The sequence below is a fragment of the Simochromis diagramma genome, unplaced genomic scaffold (genome assembly GCF_900408965.1).
Source record: "Simochromis diagramma unplaced genomic scaffold, fSimDia1.1 OVJJ01000413.1, whole genome shotgun sequence".
NCBI lineage: Eukaryota > Metazoa > Chordata > Actinopteri > Cichliformes > Cichlidae > Simochromis > Simochromis diagramma.
Genome location: NW_024386948.1, coordinates 1,329,437 through 1,338,360, shown reverse-complemented (window position 1 = coordinate 1,338,360; position 8,924 = coordinate 1,329,437). Strand labels below are relative to the sequence as shown.

The 8,924-nt window shown below is 39.0% G+C and overlaps 1 protein-coding gene and 1 long non-coding RNA gene across 3 annotated transcripts in view; both read right to left on the bottom strand.

The window, feature by feature from the left end:
* The window catches only part of LOC120737552 (interleukin-1 receptor accessory protein-like 1-B), a 324,999-nt gene that overhangs the window by 82,234 nt on the left and 233,841 nt on the right, over window positions 1-8,924 (bottom strand). The window lies entirely within an intron of this gene.
* Window positions 1-8,924, bottom strand: part of LOC120737553 — a 47,108-nt gene that overhangs the window by 21,237 nt on the left and 16,947 nt on the right. The window lies entirely within an intron of this gene.

Sequence of the window (8,924 nt, the reverse complement as noted above, 5' to 3'; positions counted from 1 at the left end):
TGTCACCTTTATCAAGCTTTCAGTAATGGAAAAGCCCCCCAGCTGATACCAAAGTAGATATAAAATTACTTTGTTTGTTAGATTTAGCTACAATGGAGCAGACAATGCTATAGGGTATGTATGCATTCTCTACCCTTATATTAAATGAATAACAGAGAGCTGAGCGACAACTGATTCAATCATAAACCCTTTAAAAAAGACAAATCTAATAACAACTGTTTTGCGGACTACTATTTTCATGTCTTGAGTTCTCCATTTTGGCCATTTTCGTCTTAGTTTTTCAGCTAACACTCACACTGGCTAGTTAGCCTGGCTAGCATCTATGATTCATTGCGATATTAAGGAAAATGCTTCTTTTGACTTGCAAACATGGGAATTAAAACAAAAATTTTCAACAAAAATGAGAACAGCCAAGATCTTACAGTGTCTTTTAGTGCAAATGAACAACAGACTATATAAAAAGATGGACATAGCCACTGTGACGCCACCAACTTGTTTCGCCCCACTTCTGTAGTGTTATGTGCTAATGCTAGCAAAACAAATTAGTAAGACAAGCTCATTTGCTCACGTATGCTAATTTGTGCCATATAAAATGCAAGAATTTCACTCACCAAAACAAAAGCCTTTAACCTAAAAGCAATCTATGTTGTGTTCCAGACAAATTGCCTTATAATGCCATAGCATAATATAGTATTTACACTACACGACAAATAAAAAGCTCTGGTTGGATGAGGTCAAGGCTCAGCCCACCTAGTCCAGTCCCCAAGTAGTTGCCATGAACTTAGAAGAGACATGCGAGTCATGTAGATTGATTTGTTTTTAAAGAACACTTCAGGTGGCCATTGAAGAAACGTTTGGTTACAAAGATAACCTCGGTTCACTGAAAATCAAGCGGTCTTCACTCTTCAGGCCATGAAGTTGTGATCTGGTTTCACATATTAAGCAGGTAAAAGAGATCACAAAAAAACCCATTATTGATAGAAGGATTGTAATTGTAATTGTATGTACTAAATGCAGCAATGATGGAGCTCTTTTTAATTGACTGAACAGCGGCACCTGCAGGCTTATGCCTGTAACTGTTTATACTAGAGATGGCACGATACCACTTTTTTTTATGTCTGATACCGATAGCATAAATTTGGATATCTGCCGATACTGATATGAATCCGATATAGTGTGTTTTTTAATCAATAAAACAGTTTTTTTTAATATCTTGCTGCATTTTGTATAAGTTCATATTCATGTTTAAATAAAAAACAACACTAAAGCTATTCTGTTATACCTGTATGTAAAAAATACACTGCACCCAAAATATTTCAAAGTTCAGCAATACTGATCAATCTAATAAACTTAAACCTACTCCATCCTTCCTATTCTGGTATTTTAAAGAGTACTTAGCAGAAATATTAAGCAACCTAACTAATAGGGTTGCAAACTCCCAGCAAAAAAAAATAGGGAACCACCCTCCACCCTCGGCCTCATGATGCTTAATCGACGTAATCAACTTTAATTTGATGCAGTGTGAAAAAAAATGCACAGAAATAAATTATTTTTCAAGAATAATTAAATAGATTCAACATCTTTCTTCAACAGAACTGCAGACTGCACAGATGGTATCTTCCCAAAGGAAAAAGTAGTATAGCTTAGTAGGGTATATTAGACTTAACAGTTACTATATACAGTAATGGACTTCTATACATTTTACATCAGATTAAAACTTTGGGTGTAAGATTCAGATAATTTTTTATTAAAAGCTAGACATTTTAAATGAGAATAAGAAAGAAAAGTATGTCTTTGTGCCCCCTTTTCCCTGTTCATGCCCTATCGGCCCCCCTGGCTAAACTTTGCTAGATCCGCCCCTGCACAGTTACCAGCCATCAGCTAAGTAGAAAAGGATCCTGGTCTAGAAAGTAATATTAAATAAATTCTAACAACAGCCTATCAAGGTTAAACGTGCTGCTGTTGTTCAGCCGCTGGTTTCCTCTTTCTGGTGCAAAGTGGGCCAAAAACAAAGAAGTGAGACGGACTCGTGACAGAAAAGCCAATCAGCTGATCATTAAGCAGTTTCAGGATTGAAGTAGCAGCAGGAGAGGGAGGGAGAGAGAAGAGGCAGTCGCTCCATATATCGGTTGTTAAGCTTAACGTGGGAATGCTTTACAAACATTCAGAGATGAACTTACACACTTGCTTTACTTCTCTCTGGGATCACTTCGTCGGAGATGAAATGCTGGTTTGGTAGCGAAGCTACAAATACACACAAGTTTTGTGAGGTGCTTTTTTGATACTTAATGGTTCGATTACATTTTTTATTTCTCTCTGATATCCGATCCAGTAATTTACATCAGTATCGGACCGATACCGATACGTAATATCGGATCGGTCCATCTCTCGTTTATACCTAATTTAATTATAATATAACTAACTATAAGCGCTTATGCCTGTTTGCTACTGAAAAATATTTTTATTTCTTGTTTAAAGCATTTAAAAATAATTAAAACCACTATTTTTTAAGTAGTTCATTGTATATGCGTGCTTTCATAGGTGTCAACATGCGTAGGTTTCTCAAATCAAGGAAATTTCTGTTTGTCCTAAAAGATGATAACTTTATTGTTTACACAAGCCTTTGACATCCTGCAGGTTACCAGAGACTCAAACTATTCCCCTTTATTTCAGTGAAAAAAAAGAAAAACATACAAAGCAAAGTACAATGACATACCAGAGCCTGACACCATAACCAATCACACCGACTGACTGTTAACAAATGACTGAATGACAAGTTGCTGCTTTACAAGGACATTAAATGATGGTTTACGCAGCGGAGAGTGAACCGGGCTCGCTCAAATAAAGGCTTTTCAGCCTTTTCGTTTCAGAAAAGCAAAGCAAAAACAGTGGCGGAGACTAAAAGGGGCAGATGTTAAGAATTAGATGTATACAGAAGCAGAACAAGACAGAAACAGAGAGAAGGGGGGGGGGAAGAGACGCTTTGCATGGTGCAAATCACGGTGCATGAAGTATGGTGTCAGGCTTGCCAAACAGCTGTTTGGTATGCAGCGTGGAAAGCCTGTTCTCTATCTGCGCTGACATCCTGGGCAGAGGAATTATGATGAGAGATGATTGTATCATGACTGTAATTGTAAATGTAAATCCTGCTGCGTGGCCACCCTCTTTTTGTGCATAAAGATGAGTTGCCCAAACAAAATTTACTATCCACTTCATATCGTGGGGCGACTGCATTACTTTGACAAACAATAACCACTGACAAATGAATAACATAAAAGGAGATGATTAACTCCAGAAAAGCAATCTGGGCAGATAATTTACACTGTGCTCATGTGCTGAAGCTTCCCAGGGTGGCAATTGTTTTTTTTGTTTTTTTTTCTGTATATGTATGTTTATGGCGATGCCAGGGAGAGCAGGGATTATTTATATTCTGTATAATTAGTGTGCATGGATGCCAACACTGTCACACTTGTTAGAGCACTTCCAGTCTCAAATTAAACAAAACTTTCATCTGCATTATATTGTACGTAGCTGAAAAACTTCTAATGTCTAAGTTCCAGTCCACTTTCATTGCACATGTGGCCATTTCAAAGTGCTATTAATTCCTGTTATTATTCAAACAACAAATATGTGCCACAGTAATTAGTGCACTGTAATCATTGCGCTACGGTGATTAGATACCCAGACAGAGTAGAAGGTATGGCTGATCCCCTCCTGCACAGGACTCCAGAGGCATCCGCCTCGTGAAGGCAGACAAGGAGACTCAACGTTGCATTGATACAACAACCACAATTAGCATACACAAACAGCTGCGTGCTGCTGCTCATTTTTCATTAGCCGCAGAGGTAAAAGAGTTTGCTCAGATTAGCCTAATTAAAGAAGCCAATTGATCCTCGTTTTTCTGTCTGTGGACCAACGTATCAAGTTAAGGGTCACGTCACTGAAACGTGAGATTTGAAACTGTCAAAATCAAGGATTTGTCCTTTTTGGTAGTAAGATTGTCTTTACACAGCCCTTAATGTCAATGAAATAGTGAAGTGTGAATTTTTGATATTTGGAATTCGATTAAAATGCAAAGTTATTCTTGATTAATTGAGTGGAAAAAGCGAGAAAAACATATTCGGGGGTATTTTAATAATTTAATTAAATTTAAACATTAAACAAATGGACCCAAAGTCTCTATGCTATATATTCCATAACAGCTATCAGAACATTTGCAAATCTAAATACAGCTTCAGGCATAACCCATCTGTTTTTGGCTTGATCTACATGGTTACTAGGGTAATCTTTTAATGCTGCAATCAAAAGTGATAAAAAAAAAAGAGGAACTATTCACATTCAGCATCTCCAGACTGGCAGTATCACAGTCAAAGCAAAAAGAGACCCCCATCCATTTCCCCACTTTTTTTCTGTCCACATCCTGTCCTAGTGCAGTGACTGGCAGCTCTTTTTAACTCTCTGACCCAGAGTCCAATTACACGAAAAAGGGTGTGAAGTGTACGAGTCCGATTACGGGCCCATCTTCCCAGAAATAAGGACTCTGTCAGCGGGGAAGCGCGGGCCTCACAGATCCAGCCAAGCATAGCCACAGGCGAGAGCAGTATTCTCTCCTCTGTCGCTTTTCATTGCCGTGAAGTGGCCGCTCCTCGTGTGAGCAAAGCAACCTGCAAAACAGGCAACCTAACAGAAAATACAAAGACATAGCCCACCATTTACATTCATCAAAACACACAAACACGCACCAACAAATGCACAAACACGGGCACCCCCTTTTATTTTTTTAATCCTTTCTTTCTCAAGTGACATACATGATTGCACATGCGTGCATATTTGAAGCGGCCTATTTTTAAACGTTAATAAACTGAATTCCACAGGAGCACAGGCTCACACCCCCGAACACAACATCAAGTGAGCACTAACATTAATAATGCAGATCCCATCACAGTGGTTAGTCTTATCTACTTATAGAAAATGAAGCCCATAGCATACTGCACCAAGAATACTAAAAAGCAATTATTGCTCTCAGCTGTGGTGAGTCCCAAATTAATGAGGGAGAGTTAGACTGTGGAAGTTTGGGCAAGAAAAAAAATCTGAAGGATAATTTGTTTAGCTTGTTGGGGAAAAACAGTTGTGTGAAAAATATACTTAATAGTATTCCCCTGGTGAAGTTGTTAAGTGCAAAGGTAAGAGTGCTCCCGAAAGGAAAGCAGCAAAGGAAATACAGTATATACAGCTCTTTTTAAGGCACAGAAAACATTTGTTCTCCTATAATTTGCATGCTAATGATACTGTTCTAGCAATTTATGCAAAATGTGCCTTGATTTGAGTGATTGCAAAGAGAAAAAAAATAAGTTTTACTGGAAGCCTAACAACGAGCAAGTTTGCATGTAACGCAGCGGTTTTTGAAAAAACGAAAACAAAACTTCTCTGAATGACATGATAACGATTGCTCGTCCCTTCTTCTTGCTGACACAAGAATCTGCCTCTCGACAGCGAGAGTATCCCTCACACTGGTACCGCTGGGGCCGGAGCAGGTTGACTTTCAAGTAGGGGGCATCGAGTCAGGGCTAAAGCCTGCTCCGAGTCCCCTGGCTCCAAAGCTTAGGGCTGCGCATGCATATCGGTGCGTGAGTGAATGTTTATGTGGGAGGGGTGTGCACCGAAAGGTCAAGATTCAGCCCACATCCTCCCTCAAAAGGAGGAGAGGAGAACAGAGAGCTGGGTGCTGTTTGTGGGTGTGAAACGGTATAAATACAGCAAACAGCATGACAGTATGCCTGCCCTGTTCTCACACTTTAGTTGCAAAGAGCACGTATATGATGTCTTTATTAGCTGTCATAGATTGATGAGTATAAACTGAAACTCCTCGTCCTCCCACTTTCCAAAGACGTTGTATTTTAACGAGTGTCACAAGGTGTCAATAACAGCACATGGAAGTCAATACTTACCTTTTATTTCTGATGCAAAATAGACAACAATCATACATATATGATCTCAAGAGCAATTTAGTAGCTCTGTCTAGTGTCTCCGCTTGCACAGCTTTCTGCTGCAGATGCAGCTGGAAAATGTCCATTACAAGTGACATTTTTTAAAACCTGACTAAAAGGGTCGACAGATAAGTCTTGTGGGGATTCAGTCTTTTCCTTGTCACGCTCTCATATTCAAAGACTGAAATGAAAAATGCTGAATGTCTTTGTGCCATAAACAAATCAGCAAGTCGCTCTTTTGTGCACTCGGTAGCATAACCCATCATTACAGTGAAAATGTCAAACACGCTGTCCTGCTGTTCACAAAAGTCTTTGCTCTAAACAGCTCTGAGCATATGTACTCTCCATTTCTGTTTAAGTAAAATTTGCTAGACGCTTCACTGGCAAGCAGAAAATATACCCGTGTGACCTTTTTAAAAAAAATGTATGACAAGTAAGAAAACAGTAAGAAAATAAAGTGTTGGACTTAGTGTTTGAGTAACAATTCTTTAAAAGTTATCAGGATACAGACCACATCTCATAAGCTGTAATGGAAATATTTCCAAAAACTAAGAAGAAAGACTTCTACAAATAGCTTGAGGTAACAAACTAACTTCAATTCCTGTTGCCAAGTTTTCAAGAAATTAGATTTTTATGGTGTGTCTTGGTAACCTAACCTGTCACAGACTGCCTTGGTTCTTGGTTACAGTTAAGACTTTACTGGGAAGTATTTTTTACAATATTTCACTCTGTAATACTATGAAGCTGGCATTCAGAGAACAACCAAACTAACCACCGAACTAAATTCAGCATACATTCACCAGTCAACTGGTTGTCAGAATACATTTCTAATCAATTGATTACATGGCAGGAACTCTAAGGATTCGGGCATGCAGACATGGCCAAGATGACCTGCTGAAGTTCAAACTGAGCATCAGAACGGGGAAGAAAGTGACTCTGAATGTGGCATGGTTGTTGGTATCAGACGTTCTGGTCTAGTTCAGAGTTAACAGAGAATGGACCAAAATAGCATTGACTAGGAGTTCTTTAGGTGAAAATGCCTTCCTGATAGGAAGGTAATAGTAAGTCAAATAATCATTTATTCTAACTAAGGTATGCAGAAGAGCGTCCCTGAATGCACGGTGTGTTGAAACCTTGCAGCAGATGTGCTACAGCAGCAGAAGAGCTATTTTCTTGGCACACTTTGGGTCCCTTAGTACCAATTGAGTTTTATGTTTAAACACCACTTTTACCATGTTAAAGTATATTTACATGTAAAGAGATGTTACATAGTACAACTGCTTTCTCATCTTTCACGGAAAGTGGCCTGGGTGTCATTCAACTATAAAGCCAAAACCCTTTGATGCTGTCAGATTAATGGAAAAGGGTGAATATCAAAGAAGGGGTCGATGACAAGCACAGACTACTCCGAGCTTCACCTTTTTCACAAGTCACAATACACAGATGCCACAATCCTAAATTTTTATGCCTGTGACTGTCATAAGCTGTCGCTGTAAATTATCTGATGCCACCCAGGTTTTGATTCCAGAGAGATCTACTCGAGTTTAGTGTTCATTAACTATTGTATCGGGGTGATGATAAGGTTGTTAAGAACCTGAACAGTGCAAATAGTAAAATAGTTTTATATTTGTCTGAGTTTAAGATGCCATATTTGCCCTTTTATTTAAGTAGGGTCACTCACATCAGTACTTCCACCTTATAGTAACTGCTGACCTGCTGCTGTGCTTTGCCTCACATCTCCCAGCAAACATTGCCATTACAATGATCAGCTTTCTGATGTGCAACTTTATTTTCTTTGGCTGCATTTTAATCTCTGTAAACCAGACTCCTATATCAATGCCACCCTGCATTACCCCTAACACTCAACGGTGCTCTGGTAAAACATGAAATATAGACTCATAAAGGTCTTATCAGCCAGACAAGTGGACCTAAGAGTTCCAGACGAGTGCGCTTAAAGGCTCACGGTGAGTTTAAAGGATTTAATGATGTCTGGCTTTAGAACAATTTTAGCTGGATGCATAACACACGACTCTTTGGTAAACAGTTAAACACTTGTCTCGCAGCCCACTTGCCAAGCAACATTTGCTGAGTAGTGCGACATGAACATTTGATCATGTTTCAAATGAAGCAACGAGCAGCTGTTAAAATCTCTAGAGTAGGCTTGGACGAAAAAAATGGAAAATTCTAAAAATAAAAAATCATGTTTCCCATTTGCCGTAACGCGTCCATTCAAATCCAAGCAGTTCTGACCAAAAGCCTAAGCTGCCATCTCACTTAGCACACGAGACAGCTTTCAGTGGCGTTCACGCTGATTAAACAGTGGACGCAGGCCTGCACCCTGCTGTGCAACGGTTTGCTATTTACCTGTCCTCTCAATTCATGTGGATTTTTCCAATAATCACTAATGTTTGTTTATCCTTTGCCTCACCACCTGCCTCTCCACTCATCAGGCACTATTCATTCAATTCGCCATGGGGCAAATAAAAAAAGAAACACACAATTAGTACTCAACGGGGTGAATTTTTGTTTTGCTGATGGTTACCTTTAATTGTGTATCCGCTCATGGTACTTAAAGCAAAAAAAAAAAAAAAAAAGAAAAGTCAGGGATATAGAGACTTTCATTTTCAAATGAAACACAGCTAAAGAGGAATACACTGGCAAAGCACTGGCAATGACATTGAAGTCGCAGGCTGGTATTAAATTGTGAAAAAAATAACAAAAATGCTCTATCATACAGGCTGACAAGATTATTCAGATTCTCTTCTCTAAAAAGAAAAGAAGTCCTGTTATAGCTGTGGCCTAAGCAGCCAATAAACATTCGACTGAAGAACTTGAGGTTGGTATTCAAGACAAAGCATCCCTAAATGAGAACTTGATCAGTTTTTAATGCTGCTGAAATACAGTCAGGCTGAATATGTTCTCATAAAAAACTGATGG